This window comes from Triticum dicoccoides, chromosome 7B (genome assembly GCF_002162155.2).
Source record: "Triticum dicoccoides isolate Atlit2015 ecotype Zavitan chromosome 7B, WEW_v2.0, whole genome shotgun sequence".
In the NCBI taxonomy this organism is placed as follows: Eukaryota; Viridiplantae; Streptophyta; class Magnoliopsida; order Poales; family Poaceae; genus Triticum; species Triticum dicoccoides.
The window spans coordinates 776,779,760-776,800,596 of NC_041393.1; the positions used below are offsets into that span (position 1 = coordinate 776,779,760).

General features: G+C 44.6%; 1 long non-coding RNA gene and 2 pseudogenes across 1 annotated transcript; 2 read left to right on the plus strand and 1 right to left on the minus strand.

Annotated features, from left to right (window-relative positions):
• LOC119339813 overlaps window positions 1-20,837 on the plus strand; it is a 65,789-nt pseudogene that overhangs the window by 43,707 nt on the left and 1,245 nt on the right.
• On the minus strand, window positions 6,633-6,771 carry LOC119342431 (annotated as a pseudogene).
• Window positions 13,013-16,536, plus strand: LOC119341325. Its single transcript, XR_005165038.1, has 3 exons — window positions 13,013-13,035; window positions 16,187-16,349; window positions 16,453-16,536. It is a non-coding gene; the product is annotated as an uncharacterized LOC119341325 (long non-coding RNA).

Genomic DNA, 20,837 nt, shown 5'->3' on the forward strand with positions numbered 1-20,837 from the left:
GCCATTAGTATACCAGATACTAATGGCGCACCACTGGTGCGCCATTAGTAAAAATTACTAATGGCGTGCTGTTAGTGGCGCACCACAGATGCGCCATTAATGGCCATAATAGGTGCGCCATTAGTAGAGGTTTTTCTAGTAGTGTATCAGACTTGTGCTAGCTATTGTTGTGTCCAGAGGGTGGAGTCTAAGGCAGCTAGATGTACAGAACGCGTTTCTGCATGGTGTTCTAGAAGAGGAAGTGTTTATGAGACAGCCACCTAGGTATGAGAGTAAGAAATTACCACATTATGTTTGCAAGCTTGATAAGGCACTCTATGGTTTAAAGCAAGCACCGAGAGCATGGTATTCCAGACAGCGTACAATTGAAATATCTTGGCTTTATTGCTTCCAAGGCTGATACGTCCTTGTTTATTTATAACAAGGCAGGAGTAGTCATTTTTGTGCTCATATATGTGGATGATATCATAGTTGCAAGTTCTTCACATAATGCTACTAATGCTCTTTGACATGATTTGAGCTCAGAGTTTGCCTTGAAGGATCTAGGTGTTTTGCACTTCTTTCTAGGCTTTGAAGTCAAGAAAACTCAAGATGGCATTGTGTTAAATCAGGAAAAATATGTCAATGAGCTTCTGTCTCGCATGGGAATGAAGAATTGTAAGCCAGTGCCTACACCTTTATCTTCCTCAGAAAAACTCTCTTCATATGAAGGTGAGTCACTTCGAGAGGAGGAGAGCACAAGGTATAGGAGTACTGTGGGAGCATTGCAATATCTAACTCTCACACGTCCAATATTTCATTTGTTGTCAACAAGGTTTGTCAATACCTACATGCACCTACCTCTGCACATTGGGCAGCTGTTAAGAGAATTGTGAGATATGTGAAGCATACTATGGAAATAGGACTTCATTTCAAACGGTCTAATTCCTCTCTTATTAGTGCATTCTCTGATGCTGACTGGGCGGGATGTGTTTTTTTCATCGCGTTTTCTTTATTTCTTTTTTCCTATTATTATAGTTTTTCCTCTTTTCTCTCTTCATTTTTATCTGGTTTTCTCTGGTTTTTATTTTTATCTTTCCTTTTCTTTTTTGTTTGGTTTTGTTATATCTTCTACGTTTTTTTGTTTTTCCTTTTTGTTTTCCTATGTTTCTTTCATTGTTTTTATCATTTTTTACCTTTTTGCGTTTGTTTCTTTGTTTTTATTTTCAATTTCATTTTTCTTTGCTTTATTTTGTTTCCATTTTATTTTCGTTTTTTTGGGTTTCTTTTGTTTCTTTTGGTTTTCATTCTACATCTTTTGTATATGTGAACAACATCTTTCTATTACACGTTTAACATTTTTTTCAATACAAATTTAACATTTTTTAACACAAGGTCAACATTTTTTCTGTAGATATTTTAAACATTTTTCAAATGCATGATTAACATTTTTTAATACATAGTCAAGATTTTACTATGCACACTTTAAAACTCTTTCAAATGCTTGATTAATATTCTTCAAATAAAAGATTAAGATTTTGTACCACATGGTCAACATTTTTTTCTATGCACATTTAAAATATTCCAAGTGCTGGATTGACATTTTTTTCATTATTTCACGTTTTTTTAACACGTGGTTAACATTTTTTCTAAATACATTTAAAGTTTACATATGGGCAGTGCAGCCGTCACCTCTCCTCTCGCTCAGTCTGCCGGCTTCCTAGCCGACGGCTAAATCTAGGGCAATATTTAGACATCTAATACATTAGACATCACATGAGCTTGCCCTTTTCAGATCTCATGTCTAGACCTATTATATCGAGCCAGCATCCATAGTTTTTCTTTGCATCGGATACGTGTCTCAATTATAAAATAAGGATCATAGTACAAGCCACGTACATATCGACCTGGCAAAATTGAACAATAGCGAAACGTTAGCCTTTACACAAAGGAACAACATGCAAGAAGTAAAATTACAAACAAGACCAAAGAAACCTCTGAGCTTGACACCAACACCCGTCACCTGCCTCTGACACCACCACAGCAGCCACCAAAGGGAATAATAATGGATCGCGTCCATAGCTGAGCTCGACGCGGCTCCATCGCTGATAAACAGCTTTGCGGACCTTCAAGGTGGCTTGCCAAAGGCAAAACCATTACCGTTGGACGAATCAGACCGGGGCAACACCCCGGATATGCCATCAAACTCCAGATCTGGCACCCCCACATGACTAAGACGTCGGAGGAGAAAACCATACCTGTCATCCACTTACCACGAACTCAGCACACGATCCACCATCTTCCAGATGCCGTCGATGCAGACCACAATCTGCATCCGCTCCTGGACTATCTCCCGGCGGAGCCCGAGGACACAGGTCCACCACAAGGATGCCGCCGCCGCCACACCATCCTTAGTTAAACAGACTGGATTCCAGATACATCCCCAAACATATGACCAATCGCCTGATCGGAGTAGGATCTGAAGAAATTTTATTCAGCGCCACCATGGCCGCCGCCGAAGCAAGACGATGAACAGCCTAAAAAGTTAACCTACTTTGTTCTAAAACTATCCACACATGTGGATCCAAGCGACCCCCTCACCACCGACAACCTGTCGTCGGCGGAGGGAGCCGCCAGAGGACGGCCACGGAGGAACTCCCTGGCAGCGGCGCGGGCGAGATCACCTCTTTCTTCGCCAGCATCCATAGTTTACCTATTGTTTCAGACTGCCAGTCATTGTAGGATTCTGTATCTTCTGTCTCGACCCTTTTCTGTAAGTCAGAAAGATTGATTTGCCGTGATTATCCCCATAGGGTTGGCCGTGTATTTATAATAGACAATGCGTGATCGCATCTGTAGGTACAACAGAATACAGGATCCTAACAAGAGGATAAGTCTATACACGGATAAGTACTGAATTTGTTAGCTCTAACTAACACAGCAATATACGATTGTTAACATTCCCCCGCAATCTCATTATGTGGAAAGGTTGAGATTGGAGCGCAATCGTGATAGCATCAGCTTTGTGAGTGGCTTGGTGAAGGCGTCCGCCACCTGATCGGCTGATGAAACAAAACGGACCTCCAAGGCTCCCATGGCGACCTTCTCCCTGACGAAATGGAAGTCCACCTCGATGTGCTTGGTGCGGGCATGGAATACTGGATTGGCTGTGGGGTACGTCGCGCCAAGATTATCACACCAAAGGACCGGTGCTCGGGGTTGTGGAACTCGTAGCTCCTTCAGTAATGATTGCACCCATGTTGCTTCAGCTGTACCATTCGCCAATGCCTTGTACTCCGCTTCTGTCGATGATCGTGACACTGTGGGTTGCTTACGTGCAGTCCAAGATATAAGATTAGGGCCGAAAAACACAGCAAACCCTCCTGTCGATCGCCTGTCATCACTGCAGCCCGCCCAGTCAGCATCAGTAAACACACTTAGTAGAGTGCATGATGATCGACGAATAGTCAAATCGGTGGTCGCTGTTCCTTTGACAAACCGGAGGATACGCTTGACAGCCTCCCAATGAACATCAGCGGGGCAAGATAAGAACTGGCAGACCTTGTTTACTGCAAATGAGAGGTCTGGGCGTGTCAAAGTCAGATACTGAAGAGCTCCCATTGTACTTCTGTACTTGAACGCTTGATCCTCATTCAGTTTATGTCCAGCATCGCTAGTGAGCTTCTCGTGAGTACACATCGGTGTTGAAACTGCTTTGCAATTCGCCATATCTGTACGCTGCAGCAAGTCCATGGCGTACTTTTTCTGGGTAAGAATGATTCCCCCGGAATTGGGAAGTACTTCAATACCGAGAAAGTAACGAAGAGGACCAAGGTCCTTGACTGGGAAGGTCGCAGAGAGCTTCTGAAGCAGCTTTGTCATGGCAGAACTGGATGAACTCACGATGACAATATCGTCCACATATACAAGCATATAAACGGTCACACCCCCATCAGCAAAGATGAACAAGGACGTGTCAGCAGCCGAGGGAGAAAAACCGAGTTGTTGAAGGCGCTCACTGAGACGAGCGTACCAAGCGCGAGGCGACTGTTTCAAACCATACAACGCTTTATGCAGTTTGCAGACATAGTCCGGCCTGGTTGAATCCTGAAAACCGGGTGGTTGTTGCATGTAGGCTTCGTCGGTGAGAATACCATGCAGAAAAGCGTTGCTTATATCAATCTGTCGGCAGTGCCAGCCGCGGGAGACAGCGAGGGACAGCACCAAACGCACAGTTGCTGGTTTTACAACCGGGGAGAAAGTTTCAGAGTAGTCAAGCCCATGTTGCTGAGTGAAACCCCAAGCGACTAGTCTTGCTTTGAACTTGTCCATAGAGCCATCAGCCTTGTGCTTCACCTTGAAAATCCATTTGCACCCGATGATATTTTTGCCAGGAGGACGAGGCACGAGAGACCACGTCCGGTTCTGCTGCAGGGCAGCAAATTCAGACTCCATGGCCGGGCGCAAGTGCTCATTCGCGAGGGCGTCGCGGTAGGAGCGCGGCTCGGCGTGGAAAGCGCGGCGGCGAGGATCGTAGCGGACCGTGCCATCGCTCGGGACGAGCGGCTTGACGATGTTGTGTCGAAGACGGGTCGTCATCGGGTGCCGTGCGTCCGCAGGCGCTGCGGCTGCAGGAGCGGCGGCTGCTGGAGGGGGCGACGCAGGCGGCGTCGGTGATGCAGCCGGCCCATGGGCCGAGGCGGGTGTGCTGTTAGGCGAGGACGAGTCGGCCCCATCCGGCGCGGGAGAAAAGTCAAGCCGGCCCATTGGAGAGACCGAGCTGCCCGCGCCCGGGGAAGCCGCTGGAGCGGGCGAGGGCGCATCTGCATGGGCGTGACGTGGCGTACATGGGGACGTTTCCTCCGGCGACGTCGAACGGGCGGAACCTGCAGAACCAGGAGACAAGCTGGATTCGGGATTAGCAAGCAAGGTCGTGTCATATCGCCGCATACGGTCATCCACTAAAGCTGGCTCGGTTAAGGAAAACAGAGAGGGAGGCGTGGATAACAGCGGGGACGTGGTGGATGACTGCGAAGATTGATCAAACGGAAATACAAGCTCGTCAAAAACAACATCCCGCGATATATAGATGCGTCCTGTGGACCGATCCAAACACTTGTACCCTTTATGCATGGAACTGTAGCCCAAGAATACGCACTGTATGGAACGAAATTCAAGCTTCCGGTTATTGTATGACCTAAGGTTGGGCCAACAGGCACACCCGAACGCACGAAGAAATGTGTAGTCGGGTTGTTCATTGCAAAGGCAAGTGATCGGAGCAGAGTTCTGAAGAACTCGTGTGGGCATGCGATTTATAAGATAACATGCTGTAAGAAATGCCTCATCCCAAAAACGAACCGGAAGAGATGAATGAGCAAGCAAAGCGATACCCGTTTCAACAATATGGCGATGTTTGCGCTCAGCAATGCCATTTTGTTGGCTCGTGTGAGGGCAAGAGACCCGATGAGTGATCCCTTCCCTTTGAAAATATTTGTTGAGGCGACGATACTCGCCACCCCAGTCGGTTTGAACAGTTTTAATTTTAGTATTCAACATGCGCTCAGCATGTTTTTGAAAGGTGTAGAAGGCTTGCTCAACATCAGATTTTCGCTTAAGGAGATAAATCCACGTAAAACGACTAAAGTCATCTAAGAAACTCACATAATATTTGAAACCACCCGCAGAACGAATTGCAGGGCCCCATACATCGGAATGAATAAGTTCAAGTGGTTCATGTGTAATATGAGTAGAATCTCGAAAAGGCAATTGATGAACTTTAGCTCGTTGACAAGCATCACAAATACTAGACTGAAGCGAGGGTGCACAAGCGAATTTATTTGATCTAAGGACTGACTCAACGACTTCTTTTGAAGGGTGACCTAATCTTCGATGCCATAGTTCCGGGGAGAGCTTGACAGCGGAGAGAACTCGAGGACTTCGGACGACGATGGATGATTTATTGAGGCTTGGCACCGGGTAAAGGCCATGGCGACTTCTACCGCGAAGAAGAACTGTCTTGGTTGCTCGGTCCTTAAGATAGAAATAATGAGGATGAAATTCAGCAAAAGCGTCATTATCAGAAACAAGTTTGTGCACGGATAGGAGATGCTTGTTAACATGTGGAACATGCAGTATGTTGCGAAGGTGAATTGGTTTGGATGAGCCAGAAAAAGTGGAATGTCCGATATGGGAGATAAACATACCTGCCCCGTTTGCAACATGCACCTTGTCCTTGCCGCCGTAGCGCTCGTGGATGCCGAGACGGTCGAGGTCGCTGGTCAGGTAGTCGGTCGCACCTGTGTCAGCGTACCAGTCCATGTCCACGGTGTACCCCGCGGAGCCGGTGTTGGTGTTGACGGAGTTGCCGGAGCGCTCGCGCTGCTCGTCGGGCTGGAATGCATGGTTGAAACGATTGCGGCAGTGAAGGGCGTCATGGCCAAACTTGCTGCACACCTGACACTTCAGGTTGGAGCGGCCGTTGCCGCGGCCACGCCCGCCGCGACCGCGCCCCTGTCCGCCGCCTTGTCCGCCATGTCCGCCGCCTTGACCGCCATGTCCGCCGCGTGCACCATTGCCGCCGCGGTCATTGGCACGAGCAGCGGTGTTGGCGGAGGGATGGATTTCACCTAACGAATTTTGCTGCTCCAGGCGAAGTTCAGCACTAAGGAGATACGCATAGAAGCTGCTGAGACTTACTGGATCATCTCGCGCCGTGATCGACGTGATGAGTGGCTCGAACTCGGAGCCCAACCCAGCGAGCATGTAGCCGAGCACTTCATCGTCAGTGAGGGGCTTGCCAATGGACGCCATCGCATCAGCGAACCCCTTCATCTTGCGGTAGTAGTCAGAGGCAGAGAGGTCCTTCTTCTTCAGGTTGGAAAGTTGATACCTGAGCTGCATGATGCGGGCACGATTCTGCGAGGCGAAAATGTCGTGCAGTGCAGTCCAAACAGCGGCGGAGGTCGTCAGCTGGGTCATCTGCCCGAGGATGTCCTCGGTCATGGAGCCGAGGAGGGCGATCATGACGAGCTGGTCCTGCTGGTACCAGCGAAGAAACTCCGGATTGGCCACATCAACAGCCGCATCACCGGTTCCTTCCTTGATGGTGTGTGGCGGGGCTGCGGCGGTGCCGGCAACATAGCCGAACAGGCCGTTTGCAGCGAGGGAGGGGACGGCTTGGGTCTTCCATAGCAGGAAGTTATCGCGCGTAAGGCGCAGAGTGATCAGGCTACCGAGCGAGGTGACCGAGATCGGAGCAGAAGTGGAGGAACCGGCGGACAGGGTGCCGGCGTTGAGGGTGGTGAGGGTGCCGGCGGTGCCGGAGAGGGAAGCAGCAGGGTTGGTGCCAGTCATGGTGGAGGAAGTGAAATTGGATCTTTCGCTCTGTATACCAAGTCAGAAAGATTGATTTGCCGTGATTATCCCCGTAGGGTTGGCCGTGTATTTATAATAGACAATGCGTGATCGCATCTGTAGGTACAACAGAATACAGGATCCTAACAAGAGGATAAGTCTATACACGGATAAGTACTGAGTTTGTTAGCTCTAACTAACACAGCAATATACGATTGTTAACACTGTAAAAGAAGTTGCTTGGTGTGACCAACCGAGAACATGTGCAAACACGGCCGCACATCAGCTCAGAATCAACAATCTCTACGTACCAACATCTGTCTTGGTGTGACGAAATGTTTTGGTCAAGACATCTTTACTCCTTTGAGTCATTGCCATGTCTCCACTAAATGCATCTCGAGGATGAACAATAGCCTGCCGGGTATATCATGTCTCCAGCTCCAGGTGTTCTCAGACTGCTGAACCTTCAACTTTGCTATTGTCGGATGTTTGTGGGCGATTGCTTTATATATAAAATGGGGGGAAAACCCTTTTTATATCATGTTTCGAGGTATTTCTTGTGCACATGTTTCGAGGTATTTAAGACAGCAATTCCCCGCCACCGGCGCTGGAAGATAACGACATGCTCCAGGAGATCCTCCTCCGTCTTCCGCCCCAGCCGTCCTCCCTCCCGCGCGTCTCTGCAGTATGCAAGCGCTGGCGACGCCTCGTCACCGACTCTAGATTCCTTCGCTGCTTCTACGCACATCACCGGAACCCGCCACTCCTTGGTGTCTTCTTCCAAGACGGCGATAAGACGGTTCAACCTGCCAATCGGCTACTCATGGGGCCGGCTGCTCGGGTGCCGCCACGGCCATGTCCTCATCTTACACCCGTCGCGCACGGAGGTCCTCGTGTGCGACCCCATCGCCGGCACTCAGCACCATGTGCCAATTCCACCCGAGTTCAAGTGCGGCTACGTCTATGGAGCGGTGCTCTGCGCTTCCCGTGACCGGGGCCACATGCACGGCGGTTGCCACTCCACCCTCTTCAAGGTGGTCTTGCTGCTTGTGGCCACTAAGGATGATCGAGCCGTTGCCTCTGTTTATTCTTCCGAGACCGACACATGGGCCGATCTCATCTCAACAGAGGTTCAATATCCAGATTGTTTTGGCTCTTATATTAGTACCCTAGTTGGTAATGTTGTTTATTGATCATTTAAGTATGTGAAGGAGGGTATACTTGCGTTTGATTTGGAAAGGCATAGCCTTGATGCGCTCGAGGGGCCTCCTAGTATGGAGCATTGCTACAGCCATCAGATCATCCATAGAGAGGATGGCACAGTTGGTGTCGCCATGATGTCTCAACATTACCATAACATTGAAATGTGGCAGAGGATGATCAATTGTCATGGTGTTACCACCTGGGTGCTGTCGAAGACTATTGAAACAGATAATATTATTGGGTTACCTCCTCGGATTGAAGGAGGGATGGTATTGCTGAAATTTATAGTAGGATATGTTGAGGATACTGATGAAATATTTTTATGTGCGAAGGACACTGTTTACATGGTTCAACTTAACTCGATGCAATCAAGGAAACTTTGTGAAGCCCGTAGTATTAGTTCATGTCATCCTTTCAACAGTTTCTATGCGCCAGGTAGTATACTGTGCAGTAGTTACCTAATATTTTTATGTTTCGCCCGTGGATGCTCGAATATCAATGCTAGATAGACAATCATAGGCATGCTGTTTTGTATATGTTCTCATTTAATATATCTAGATAGACAAGCATAAGTCATCACTACTTTCTTTCTGAGGAATGTCATCACCAGTTCATCGTTTCTTTGCATGTGTTAACATTTAATGTGGTTATCTCCATCCTTGAATGAGAGATATAAAACCAAATGTTGAATGGTTAACTCATTCTTACTTTTAATGATACTATTAGGAAATCATTTAATCTCTCGGTGAATGTGTTAGATTATTTGGAAAGAAACTAAGCTGATTGATAAACCTATTTAAGAATGTGTTGGTATTGCCTACTGACTCACTGGCTGTGATATATATATATAATTGATGGTAGTGGAACCTTGATACGTGGCTTAAACCCAAGTCAACTGGATGCATGCATGCATATTCATATACAGTATCTCATCAAGTTTAAATCTTGATGTGTGCAGGTTCGAGGAAGACTAGCTAGCCGTCCCTGTTGATGGCCTTCACCCTACTGCTCAGCTTGGTAACACCAAATTGCGTGCGTGCACTTGGATGCAATGCAGGTCCTTCATGGCAACGAAAGAGCCAACCAAAGGCTAAAATATGTGTTGTCATATATCAGTGTATCTTATATTGTTGGCAGTAGTAAGCTTTTGTGATCGAGGAAACAATTAATATTGTAGCTACATGGAGACTAGGAGACTATTTGTGATTTATATCTGCATGTTGTAACCTGAAGGAAGAATATATATGTGAACATAATCACAATGAGGGATTTATATGAGTCAATTCTCGTTTGTACGGTCAGGTGTTTGGGCAGAGTGGATTCTTGTAGTCAATTCTCATTTGTAGGTGTTCTTAGGATGTCTTGTGATCGAGGAAACAATTAATATTGATGTTTATATAGGAGAAGAGAAGAGAAGAGCAGAGTGGGGACTGGGGAGATGATCAATGAATTGTGTGCGCGCGTGTGTGACAGTAGTTCAAATGATGGGCCTCGTGCGCCGTATTTTGCATTTTGAGTGCTGTCCCAACCTTTTGTTGAATATGTTGTATTCATTCATCTCCTTCATCAACCTTTTGGACACCTGTCAAACATACATATCGTTGGATCATATGATGGATGTGGACTGAACGTATCTTCAGTTTACACCCATGGATACAGTATGGCTCGTCCTTGAGGCTCAACTGATGCTCATCGATTTGACTCTGCATTAAGCACACTCGCTGGCATGAAGTGTCACCCTCCCTTTGCCAACAGTCTTCTATCGAAAGAATTCGCATCCTTCAGAAGAAGAAGAAGAAGAACTGACATTGTCATGATCTCACAAGAAATAAGAGAGCATAGTCGACGCTGCCTGTTTGTTTGCAGCTACACCAATCTTATTATTCTTTGCAAAATCAATCGGGGATTCAATTCACAGGCAAGAGAAGTGTTGATTTTTTATTTTATTTTCGCGATAAAGGGAAGTGTTGATTTTTTTCCCCAACTGCCTCGAGGCAGAAATGGACCCAAAAAACACAGTTCAATTTCGTTAGTCAGCACGCTCTGCTAAATATTTTAGGGGTTGCTCTGCTCAAATTTTTTTTGTATAGACGAGCAACTGGGTTCCTACCATGTTCAATTTCAGCTTCAGTACCTGGCAATTTATTCAACTACTTAAAAGCAACAAACGAACAAAGTACAACAAACGAACAAAGTACACGGCCGAACGAAACATGGTGGTGAGGTAGTCCTCATAACAATGCGGATAACCAGAGAGGTGGTGACTGGTGAGGTACTATGAGAGTATTTTTTTTTTCTCTGCTATTAGTTAATCATGCTTCAAGTCGCAGTTCTGTTTTTAGTTCATTCTTCTGCTCTGGCGCTAGTTAACTTGAGTGGAAATCTGGCGCTAGTTAATTGCTCGGAAAGAGAGTAGTGAGCTGACAATACACCTGCTGGCAAAAGAAACTACGGTTATCAATACATCTGTTTAGCAATATGCTAAGCAAAGCACATTGCATATTAACTGGCCGGCTTTATAATTTTTGAGTGTTGAGTATGCATGCACAGTCATGTACTTAGTATCTCATCCAGTTTAAATCTTGATGAGAGCAGGCGGAAGGGAGACTAGCTTGTACTAGATGGATCCTCATCTTTCTGCTTGGTTACAAGTAAATCAAATCGCCAACGGCGGAAGGGACGCGGCTACCTACACCACTAAACTCAAAGTTGGATCGGCGAATTTGTTTCTTTTCCTCCATACCTTTGGTTAAGACAAGTGATGTGTGCCTTCAGGAGAGAAGAGTTAATAGTGTGGCTGCGCGGAGAGAGCGCTTGTGTTTTGTTTATATTCTTTGAGTTGGTTGCTGTAACCTGATGAAAGAATTTCACAAACACTTGTTTCAGTATGTATACAGTAGTGTGCATCAGGTCTTTTTTACCTAGTTATTATACGATGGTGTTTTCTCTATCACAGCATATGCCCTGTTTCACCACTACATACATAATCATGGATGATAGTTTATTTTTGGGTGATGTTGCCAAATTAAGTTGGATGGATGTACGCTAACATGTATAGCAGCCATCTTGAGTTCATTTTCATCTCCAGTCTGAATCCTGTCGTAGCACTACCCAATGTTTCAACTGTGCTAGCCTTATGATTTATGAGTTATGAGGCAGCTGCGAATTCTACTCTACATGGAATGTGAAAATCTATCTAGATTATTCATTCATTCGGATTCGGTTGCAGCAACAGCTGCTAGAAATGAAGTTCTGAGAAGAGCAATGCAGAGTGAGGGAGATGACAGTAGTATCGTGTGGTAGTATGTTTTGTGACGGTCGAAGGTCAACAGATTTGGCATTCACCTGGATGGAAGAGAAGCTTACTAACTTGCTAACTGCAGACTGATTGTTCGTAAAGGTGACTGCCCGTCAGGAGCTGAAACTCCGAAGAAATGGACACTTTAGTGCACCTGGGTGCAAGTCTTCCGAAGCTATGGCACTCAACTTGTTATCGTCTCTGAATTTGTCTCAAGTCTCTGAATTTGTCTCAAGTTGGCTGAATTTTGTTGGTGCCTATATTTGCGTTGACTCCAATTTTAATAACTGTGCACCTCAGGAGCCCTCTCAGACCTTCTGTGCTTTCGGCCGTCAGATCGAGATTGTGAAAGTTCCTAACCATTCGATGTGGAGCTCCTTCCCGCATCAAATAGATTTACGGGTTGGTACCGTTGCGGGTAGGGTGCGTCGTCGATTGAGCAGCTGCTCCCGTAACAAAATCACCAGATTCTGGTTTATTCGGGTGACATGTCGTACAGGAACCCATTAGTCACCACCCGTTAAGCTGGGAGACCGCTCCACGCTCCACCGCACGATGGCAGGACTGAACCCATTCTCCCTTCCCTCTCCTCGACGACTCGAACCCTAACTGCATGGCGGCGGCAGATCCTCTCCACCATGTCCCCTCCCTCACCCGCCCCAGCGAAGCAAGCGGTGCCGCATCTGTCCCCTGAATCCTGTCACCCGTCGCGACCTCAACTTGTGGCCTTTGCGACGACATCAGTCCTAGGTCCGCCGCTACTGCCACTGTGGGGCACCGACGGAAGCTAGGTCCACCTTCTGCTTCTGCGCCTTCTTCCCCTGCCTTCCCTAATTCTCCTGTTGCCGCTGCGGATTGTGGACATCGATGAAAAGGGAGATGGAAAAAGACCTGAGCCAGAGCTTGGAATCTGTGGTACTAGGGCTCAACAAAAGAGGAGCACGTGACGCTGCTACGACCATACGCATATCCAGTTTCTCTCGTTTGCTCATTCGTTCGTGCTGCCGCCGGCAATACGAACTCACCTCGCCAAGACGTGATCAACACTACAAAGTTCCTGGTGAGTTTCTTTATTCTATCTGTCCGTGCTTTATTTTAATTCATCTTTTCTACAGTCTCATATCTCTGCTCGTCTCTATCCTCTCCATATCCAACGACATTCAACTTGCCATCGTGGTACTCCAATCTCTGGATTCAACAAGGTACGCTTCTGTTATGCCCACTCTATTCCAAAAGATATTACGAAATATGTATTTGGCAACCCTGTGCCCGATTGCAAAATCGCCACACCACCTGGATGCCGTCTATTTCAAATCCAGCGCCGTCAGATTCAATCGCGTGGCCCTTTCCCCTTCGCTCGTCTTCCTCCCCGCACTGTCGCAGGTATCGTACTTGGCGTGGACTTGTCCCGCAAGGCATGCCAGCCTGAAGAGATGCGCTCAGAAGTGCTGCCACCGTGGTGGACCTTCGCCAGATCACGGCGGGACGATGGAGGACTCATGCGCCACGGTCCCGCGCTTCGCCGACATGCATGTGCGCCTGCTCGCCATGCGCCATGACCTCGACGGGATGGGGCTCGACGCCGACACGCTCTGCCTCCCGTCGCACCTCTTCGCCCTCTTCGATGGCCACGGCGGCGCCGAGGTATGCCTAGCTAGGACTAGAAACCCCCTCCCACCCCCTTGGATTTGTCACCAATGGCGGCCTAGCCGAGCGACCCTATGATCTGATGATTTGTGTTCATCCGGGTTGTCGCGTAGGTGTCTGACTACTGCCGAGAGATGCCACAAGTTCAGCAAGTCCATCTTGACCCCATTTTCGGTTGGCTGAGACCCTCACAATCTCTCTCGCTCTCCAATTTCAGTGGACACACATGCAGTGTTTCGAACGGACGCCAGCTTCAGAGTTTCAGAGAAAGACCAGAGCAATTGGAAACAGAGGATACAGTAGTATTTTGATTCTGAGCAACACATGCCCTTTCCTTTTTTAATACAACGAATGCCTGAATTATGTTTCCAACGAATGCTAGTCTTTGGGCTAGCTAGCTGATATCTACTTGCGTGCTGCTAGTTAGCAAATTCCACATGTGCTCCTTCATGCTATTACTATCTGCTGCTATAATCTTCACGGAATTTGCTCCCAATCTTTCTTTTTTGGTAAGAAAAAAGCAAAAGTGGTTTCGAAAAGAATGATATTTTGTCAGGTAGGTATCTCTCTCACTTGCAGTAAACTGCCCCTTGAAAATGTTCCCTATACTGATTCTGATAACTTAGGTACCATCACTGCAGTAAATTTGACTCTAAATTTTTTATTGAAAAATACAACGCCGGTAATTTTCTCTGTAAATAGTTGATAATATACACACGACAGACTAGATAACTTGCACACAAACACCGCTGTAATTTTGAGTCGCGAGTAAAAAATGTTGAAAACATACCTTCGATAAATTTTGTGTAAATAGCACGATAATATATGCACCGTAGATTTGATAACTTACGTCTAAAGTACCGCAATATTTTTTTTCTTTGGTAGAAAAAAAGTTGTTGTAAACATACAATGGTAAATTTTGTGTACATAGCATGGTATTTTAAGCACGGTGAACTTGTTAAACTGCCTATAAGACCATGATAACTTTTCGACCCTGGAAAAGAAGTTGTTCAAACATACCCCCGCTTTTAAAAAAAAACATGATAGTATAAGCAGCTCATAACCGATAACTTACACACAAATATCATGATAACTTTTGCCCTAGGAAAAAGTTGTTGGAAAATATACCCTCGCTAACTTATTTGTACATAATATGGTAATATACGCCTCACACACCTGATAACTTACGTCCAAACACCTTGGTAACTTTAACTAGGAGAATAATCATTGCAAATTACCCCCGGCAGCTTTTGTGCAGATAACACGGTAATGTACGTCCAAACACCATGGTAATTCCTTGGATAGGGAAAGTTTTAGAGAATACTCGCGGTAATTCTATGTAAATAGTATGGTAATTCACGCACCGCGGACATGATAACTTACGTAAAAACACCATGTTAACTTTTGACTCGGAGAAAAAGATGTTGGAACATACCCTGATAAATTGTGTGTATAACTTGTGTATGAACATCATGGTAACTTTTCTGATTTGGGGGTGTAAAAATTGTTGAAAACATACACGCAGTACCTTCTATGTGCCTAGCATGATGATTTACACACCGCAAACATGATACAAAACACCATAGTAAATTTGCCCAAGTGATTTTTTTTATGAACACGCGATAACTTCTGTCTATTACTCATCGCATATCTGATTACTTACGTACAAACACCATGACAATATTGACGCAGGGGGGGGGGGGATTGTTATAATTTAAGTACAAACAGAGAAAAGGCTAAAACATACCCCAAAAACATGAGTAAGAAAAGCATGGCAACATTACAACTTCGTACCTGATAGCTTATCTGCAAACATCATGATTTTTATATCTGAAAAGGAGTGAAGAAGACGCCCGGGTTTGTGAACCATGCAGAAAAAATGATAGAACTAGGGTGCATTGTTCTAAAACCCGTACAAGTGAGGCCGTTGGTCTGGATTTTCAGTTACTGATCAGTGCCTCTTTTGCTTATTCTCGTCTCAAGAAGATACAACTAATATGTAAGTTATTCATAATTAGTTAAGCCGGCTAGCCCAGTTGGATGTTGCAGCTTAGTTATATATGAGAGGGTCTGGGTTCGATTCCCCTTCCACGCCCTTTTTTTTGCCTATTTTAAACTACAGGCGCGAGAAAAATTGAAGAAGATGGGATCGAAGGAGGGAGGGCGGTCGCTCAGGAGGAGGTGGGATCGAACGGAGAAGAGTGGTGGGGTACTTTTAGCAATGTGGCACACGTGTGCCAAATATCACAGTCCAAGATATTAAAGTGCTTGTGTGCAAAAAACTGTTTATATTTGTATGGCCAAGTTTTTTTTGGAGAATTTGTATTTCACACGACAAAATTACAGGTGGGCGTTGCTTAGTGGTACAAATATTGTAGGGTGTTGTGTGGCTTAGCAAACTTGACTACAGTAAATATGCAGCATTCGGAAATTCAATTCATGTGTGCGCTAAATGCTAATCGACCTGGTTTGATTCAAGTTTCCAATTCATGTATACACACACAAATCGCGGGGTACTCTTAGCAAACTTTGACTTATGCTATGTGTAGCTTTCAGACGATCAACTATTCTAATGTAGATTATGGTAGTCAACTTCATCAGTAAATTAGATGTTACAACAATAGAGAAGATAGACAGAAGTGATGCAGAGCCATATGGTTGATGGTTTTACATTTTACAGGGGGATAATGGTTAGATGTTATCAAGTTTTGTAGGAACAGGCACGTGAATCCTTGAGGAATAACCAAGCCCAAGCCAACGATGTTAAATTTGTTATGTGTTTCTCAGAGTATGTGATCATTAGCAACCATCGTGATGCCTAGATATATGGGCAGTCAATCCCAACATTTGTACATGAGTTATGCTCGAGGTAATCAACCTTACTTTGCACAGTAAAACGTATGGAGTTGTTTGAAAGCAAAACATCGTTGCTAAATTGATGAAAATGACAGAGCCCTATTTTTGTTCGCAAGTTGCAGGGAGGTTATCCAAGCGGAAAAAGAAAGCATCCACGCCAGGTGAAACAACAAGCTAATGCAACCGGGGCATTTTGCATTGGTATGTTCTTGAATTGCTTGCTCTCAAATGTGTGCTTGCACAATTAGAGATAGAAGTGGTAGTCATTTTATGTTCGATAAAATTGGTAGTCCTTTTTTTGTTACTCTCAAATTTTTTCAAGATAAAAGTTTTTTGATTGGTTGTTATTTTTTTGTCCGTATATTTATGTATCTTTTACCTGGTAGGTTCCTTATTTCACTCAATCTTATTTTTCTAGGATACCATGTTTTCTCGAACACCTTTTCAGACAAGATGCCCCAGGAAAAAATGAACCTTGTTTTTGGCTCTCTAGGTCATACTGCAGTGTATGCCATCAGTTGAAACTAAGGTTTTGAACTGAAACCGACACTACAAATAGGTGCCTGTATTTTTAATCACGGGTGTAGGTGCACCCCATTATCCTAACCTTTCGGTTGGAGACAAGTCCCTCGAGATGTGGATCATGTACAGAATATGTAACCATTTTGGCAACAGTAATCTTGTTTCTTCTATGCATCCATCTTGTTCCACTTTCCTTCTCCCTGCAAAAGTGGTCTCGCTCTTATATTTCCTTTTTTTAGAATGTTGTCACTTTATTGATTAAAGAACATCAACACAAAGTTCTCCCTGGATGCATTTCGGGAACACACTATGATAAAAGCACTTTACACCATGCTTTTATTCTCTTAAGTCTTTGTGAGACCTTCACTTAAGGTTCCACAAATTGAAAAGACATGCAAATATTTTCATTATTATTTTTGTCCCCTATTGAGCAGATGCAATTTATGAGAGTTCATAAATTCACTACGGGATCTTTCAATATTGATTCAGTTGTTATCTATGCACTTGAACTTTTTGATGCGAGTATTTTAGCATGTTTGAATCATGTGAAAATACATACTATTCTATACCATGTGAATCCATTTTCTTTAGCAATACATGTTAGTGAGCTCCGATGTCATTAAGGCATAAGATAAGCTGACAACAATAGAACAACTAAAGAAGAGAACAATCTCATAAAATTGTCAATATTTTGTTCGATTACATGTCACTGAAAATAGGAGTTCAATTCTCTCATTAATCCATATATTTTTGTATATCCCTACGAGCCTATTGAAAAAATAGATGGGTGCAGCAACGTGCGCCGTCATGGTCTAGTAGCAGAACAAAACCAAGCCTTCAGGACAGAGGTCCACTAGCATCATTAAATTTTTGCATTGCTTCCACTAGCATGCATAATTTGGATACTCATTTTGCTCCGTATGTAGTCACTTGTTGAAATCTCTAGAAAGACTTACATTTAGGAACGGAAAGAGTAATTTGATATTAAACCCAAATTAAATGTAAGCGGGTGTTTTCCTCCTCGTGCATATACTGGATGAATAGCACATGATATGGTTTGTTCGTTTACCCCTTGTGCCAATGGATAGCTCATGGTTTGTTCTTGTGTAGCAGAGCAGAGTATGTTTAGTTTTCCCTCTTTGGCTCTGTTGAATGAGCAAAAGTACATTCGTACGTACTCCATAACCCACTAGTATAAACATGATTTCTGTATTTTTGTACCTGAAACAAATGACTTTTTGTATTCTGGAGGGACCCACTGTATTTATGTACGTGAAGCAAAAATACATGTCCACTTTGGTTTATGTATTTATTTATCCTTTTATTTATACAACACATATAAATACATGTATTGAAGAAAATTCGTGCACATATACTGTACATCTATATCTACACGTAAAAACAATTCCAGAACATTCTGCGGTATGAAACTATGCTTTCTCGTGAATAAATAAATGAATAGTAATGTTTCCTTCTGAATCGGTTTGTAGGAATTAGCATGCATGCTCGACTGTCCACTAGAAGAAAAGTATGCATGCGTGCTTGGCCACAACTTCATCACTGGAAGAAAGCATGCAAGACCATGACCTGGACAGGCGAGCCAAGTCTCTTGCCCTAATTACTGAGCTAATCTTGAATACAAATTCTGGCCACAACCTGCTCTGCCATGCCCTGCAGGGTCGATTGTCTGAATCATTATAAATTCTAGCCATAACTTCAGCATATGAAAAGTATACATGAAAAGACCAGTACGCGGACTAGCTTAAGATGCTTGTGGAGGAATAGAGATAAGCTGCTCGCTCCACTCCACTGTCTTCTCCGTCTTCCATTTCCGACCAATATGACCAAGCTCGCGCTCCTCGTTCGAGCAACTGCGCTACTCCTTTGCTTCCTCATCTCCCAAGCAGCATCCACTTCCCATGCATGGTCAAGCGACTGTATCAGAGACTTGCCTTAGCAGTGAGCGAGATGCGCTCCTGTCCTTCAAGGCAAGCCTCCTCGACCCTGCTGGCCATCTCTCGTCATGGCGCCATGGCGACTACTCTTGTCAATGGAAGGGAGTTCGGTGCAGCAACCGAACTGGCCTTGTAATCAAGCTCAACCTCCGCAACATCGACGTGGATATCTACGGCAATCGTCTGAACATGAGAAGATCACTGAGCTTGTCGTCAGGAGAGATGAGCTCCACTTTGGCTACTTTGCAACACCTAAGGTATCTTGATCTGAGCTATAATGACTTCAACGGCACAAGCATACCTGTTTTCATGTGTTCCCTCAGCAACTTAAGGTATCTTGACCTCTCGTCGGCAAATTTCACTGGGATCGTACCTTCCCAACTTGGGAATCTCTCGAAGTTGCAATATCTCGATGTCAGTTGGAATTATAATGGTCTTCAAGCAGTGGATCTTGCATGGTTGGCACGCCTTTCTTTGTTGAGTCATCTTGACATGAGCTTTGTGGATCTTAGTTCTACGAGGGATTGGATTCACACGTTTAACATTATCCCTTCTCTTAATTAAAGTACTTCGCTTGTCTCAATGTGGCCTTAATAGTACTGTGACTGCTAGTAATTTACATTCCAAGTCCAACCTCACACATCTCGAGGTCCTTGATATGTCTAGTAACAATCTCTATACATCACTCAAGGAGAACTGGTTCTGGAACCTTACAAGCCTCAAGAAGCTCTACCTCTCAGACTGTGGCTGGAATGGGTCCATTCCCAGTGAATTGAGAAACATGAAGTCCCTCCAGGTCATAGACTTGAGGTGGAACAATCTTGAGGGTTTGCTACCAAGAAACATAGAAGACCCGTGCAACTTGAAAGTATTGAAACATCAATGCGAACATGGATGAGTTCATGGATCGATTGCCAAGGTGCTCAAGGAATACATTGCAAGAGTTGTTGGTAGTGGAAACAAATATGCCGGAAATTTGCCCGTTTGGATTGGGAACATGACCAATCTGAGTGTTCTCCGCGCATTTGGAAACATGATGACTAGCCCTCTTCCCGAGTTGGAGCACTTGGTAGTTTGAATGAACTGGACCTAGGATACAATAACTTCAATGGTGTGCTCTTGAAAGATCATTCCACAAGTTTAGGTAATTTAGAGAGTTTGCGCCTCAGCTACAACAACTTCAGCGGTGTCCTCTTCAAGGGACATTTTGCAAGTTTAGGTAATTTGAAGTATTTGGACCTCAGGCACAACAACTTCAGCGTTGTGCTCTTGGAAAGGAATTCTACAAGTTTGGGCAACTTAAAGTATTTGGACCTCAGCTATAATAAGTTAAACAATGTGCTCATAGAGGAAGATTTTGTAGGACTATTGAATTTAGAGTATCTAGACTTGTCATACAACTCTTTGAAATTAGCTATCAACCAAAAATGAGTTTCTCCATTTAGATTGAAGGTCGCATGTTTTCCTTCATGCCATCTTGGACCTCATTTCTGAGAGTGGCTCAAATGGCAGATTGGCTTTGATGTTCTTGTTCTTGGAAATTCAAACCTAGATGATGTTATTCCTGATTGGTTCTGGTTGACATTTTCTCGAGATTCATCATCTATATCTCATACACAACTATATATTAGCCACCCTTCTCGTCGGCGCTGGACTCATGCTTATTCTCAGCGGTGGCTTCGGCTACCTCACTTGAACGATCCATTGACTACCTCACTAGTTAGTGTTTTTCCTCTCGCTCACAACGGTGTCGTACGAGTTGGCAATCAGACCACAGGGTTGTCGGACGTGTGCAACTGGATTGCATTATTTTGACTTGCACCAGGATGAGAATTTAATTCTAGCCAGGGAGGCCAATGCCCCCTCCCCACCTTCACAATTGAAAAGTTATAAACATATCCTTCAGATTTCCATATAAAACATTTAAAATTATATTTTACTCCCCTTTATTGGTTCTTGGCACCATCCATGGACTTTTTCTGTGGCTATTTTTTATTTCGGTATGTTGTTAGTGATGAACAAAT